We start from the raw sequence: 3,959 nt of genomic DNA on the forward strand, positions 1-3,959 counted from the left end.
TCGGTAGATAATGTATCTATATATCTACCGAATATAACATACTGAGTACCAAATATGTACATTCGGTAGTTCCAAGATAGTAGATTACTACCGAATATGTGAAAACCCCCAAATTGATTTTCCGAAATATCTACATTCTGTTGTTATATAGAGTATATTTACTACCGATTATAATAATGGCACCAAAAACAAATTCCTCCAAAATTGTAAAACTCGGTATTCTTATCTTTTACAATCTGTAGTATTGTAAATTTATCTAACTACCGAATATATTATTGGCCCCAAAATAAAATTTTCGCTAACTTGTAAAAAATGTAATTCTTCATCTTTGAAAATCGGAAGTCTATTAATTTTGTTGTCTTCCGATTCTTGATATTCGGGTGTTGTACTATATATTTATCTTCCGATTATTCCTTTTTTTGTACTCAGTTAACTGTCTACATTTTTATATTGAAATCGTTTGTTTGAGGTAAACAATATTCTACCGATTATGGAACAATCGGTAGGAAAACTTACTACATGGCTTTCGATTATTATAGTAAAACTTGTTGGTTCCTCATGCAGGACGTTGTAGCGTTTGTTGATGATTTCTATTTGAGGCCCGATACTTCCCTACACTATTCAAACGATTTGGTATACTCATTACTATTATTTTATTTTATTTTTGCTTCAAATTATGTATGTTAAATGGTTATGCTTAGGATATTTGTTTTGACATATGCGCTTTTAGATATTTGCAAGTAAGGCGGAGGCAAGGGAATGGCTTATGAACAAGGCAAAAGAGAAGATGTGTATGGTAGTTCAAAACAATCATGTGGGTGAAACTCAATTTGAAATGATTTGTGAGCGAGGTGGGAAGCGAAAGAGTCATGAGGGAAAGAATAGTAAGTACGTAAGGAAGACGAAGAGGAAATATCGAAGCAATACAAAGAAGATAGGATGCCCATTTAAGGTTGTCTTCTATAAGCCCGAGGGTAGGGAAGGTAAAGAGTGGAAAATTTTTAAAGTTGATAATGGTTGTCACAACCACGATGATCCGGATACTCTAATTGGACATGTAACGGTTTCCAAGCTAAAACCAAATGAAATGGAGACTGTGAGGTCTATGCGGATCTAAAAAGCGGGTGTGATCTTAAGTAAAATAAAGGCGGACGACCCCAAAAACTCGTCTTCTTTGTCTACAATTAAGTCGGCCCTAGCTACGATCAAAAGGATGGAATGGTATGGTAGAACGGTCATGCAACAATCAGAGTGGTTAGCGGAGTTACACGACTACATTGAGAAGGGAAGAAAAGGATGGTAAAGTGGTTCGTATTTTCTTGGCACATCCCCAAATGATCCAATTGGCTCAATGCTTTCATCAAATTTTGTTGATAGATGCTACTTATAAGACAAACAAATATAACATTCCATTGTTGAACATTGCTTGCCACACTACGGAAAAAAAACGTTTACGGGTGCATGGGGTTTAATGGATCATGAGAACAATGTGAGTTTCAAGTGTTCAGGGACAAGTGTGATACTTTCTTAGCAATTTCCTTCTTTCCACCTTCTCCTCCTTTTTTGGCTTTTTTGGTACCACTTGGTTGTCCTTCTTCTTGGGTACCACTTGGTTGTCCTTCTTCTTGTACTCTTGGCACTGGATTAATTGGTTCAATTTCATGTTAGGGTGTAACTAGTGGAGCACTTGGTTCTACACCTTGTTCACTGCCTTGTGGCGCAGTTGGTTTTTCACCTTGTTGAGTGCCCTGTTGAGCACTTGGTTTTGTACCTTGTTGAGTGTCTTGTGGAGCACTTGGTTCTACACCTTTTTCACTGTCTTGTAGAGCAGTTGGTTCTTCACCTTGTTGAGTGCCTTGTTGAATGTCTTGTGGAGAACTTGGTTCTACAACTTGTTGAGCACTTGAATTTCCCTTGGCACTCCTTTCTCTCCTATCTCTAGCTGAAAATTTCTTACTCCTTCTCAAAGAGGCCCTAATTCGCATGTTTTGTGGGCTTGTTTAGCTCGAATTTTCCTAAACAACAAAATAAGGAACAACATTTACAAACTATACAATCGGAAGAAAAAGTACACAAATAAAACCAGAATGTAAACAATCGTAAGTAAAAGGCAACATTATGTTTCCGAGTACATCACATTCGGAAAATAAACAAATGTATTTGTTACCGAATATTCATCATTTGGAGTTCAGGAAACTTTAAGTTGTTCCGTCTGAAAAAGCGGGGGTCTAACAACAACACCCAATATTTCGATTAGCAATCTGTATGAACTAACTCCGAAATACTTTGCTAGAGAATCAACTAGACAGTCAGACTCAATCTAGATAGAAAGTATCTCAAGGAGTTATTATCTCAATCTCTCGATTTGATCTTTACTCAAGCAAATAAAAATCTGCGAGTCTTTATCAAAGAGAGAACTTGGACGGTATCAAAGACCAATGTCCAAGGATCAATCAACTACAATCAACAACCAAAGGTTGGATTAGAGAAGTTGATGATCACGGACGCACAACCTGTATTATTTCAATTATATAAAATATAATGAGGAAAATAAATAACACAGACACCAAAAATTTTGTTAACGAGGAAACCACAAATGCATAAAAACCCCGGGACCTAGTCCAGATTGAATACACACTGTATTAAGCCGCTACAGATACTAGACTACTCCAAGCTAACTTCGGACTGGACTATAGTTGAACCTCAATCAGTCTCCCACTGATCCAAGGTACAGTTGTACTCCTACGCCTCTGATCCCAGCAGGATACTGCGCACTTAATTCCCTTAGCTGATCTCACCCACAACCAAGAGTTGTTGTAACCCAAAATCACAGACTTGATAATAAACAGATCTGTATCACACAGAAAAGTCTATAAAAGGATAAATCTGTCTCCCACAGATAAACCCTAGGTTTTTTTCCGTCTTTAGATATAAAATCAAGGTAATAGGAACCAAATGATAATCCGGTCTTATATTCCCGAAGAACAGCATAGATTAATCAATCACCTCTCTACAATCCTTCCTGACTACACAAGCGGATTGTCGAGGAATCACAAACAGTGAGACGAAGATGTTTGTGACTTCTTTATCTTGCCTATCGGAGAACTCTCACGATTTCAAGCCAATCAATCGATTGTACTCGTACGATAGAAGATGCAAGATCAGATAACACAACTACGATAAAGTAGTATCGGTCTGGCTTCACAATCCCAATGAGGTCTTTAAGTCGTTAACCTGATTTTAGAGAAGAAAATCAAAGGTTAATGGAGATCGACTCTAGCGGGCGCACTAGTAGCACACAGACGTGTGGGGATTAGTTTTGCATAATGCTAGATGTCTCCTTTATATAGCCTTCAAATCAGGGTTTTGCCTTAGTTACAAAGCAATCCTTATTCACCGTTAGATGAAAACCTTATTTAGATTCAAGCTAATATTCTCAACCGTTAGATCGAAAACTTAGCTCGTCACACACACTTGGGTAGACGTTTAATGGGTTCGTAAAAACTATGCCCAAACGTGTACGTGTATGTTGGTTCAACATAGTAACCTAAAAGGTTAACCAGATGAGCATTTCATATTAACCTTGTTATTCTTCACCATAACTAGTTCAATTGACTCAAATGAACTAGTTATAGAGTTGTTCAATTGCTATGAGATCTTATGTAACTACATAAGACACAATTGAAGCAAAGATGATCTGATTCGATTGAATCGGCTCATGAACATTATAGCCACGGTTTACATAAAGCATTCTTTAGTAATTTAATATTTCATGTTCAGAGCACATCTTTAGATCATAACCTCTTAAGTTCACAAACAAGTTCGCGGACTTAAGTTAATCGGTTGAGTTTTCCAAACTCATCAGAAATTCTCGTGATGAGAACTTCCGCCAGTTCGCGGACTGGGTTCGCGGACTTAGCACACAAACGAGTATTTGGAAAATCCCAGCAGAAATTCTC

The sequence above is a fragment of the Papaver somniferum genome, chromosome 9 (assembly GCF_003573695.1).
Source record: "Papaver somniferum cultivar HN1 chromosome 9, ASM357369v1, whole genome shotgun sequence".
Taxonomy (NCBI): domain Eukaryota; kingdom Viridiplantae; phylum Streptophyta; class Magnoliopsida; order Ranunculales; family Papaveraceae; genus Papaver; species Papaver somniferum.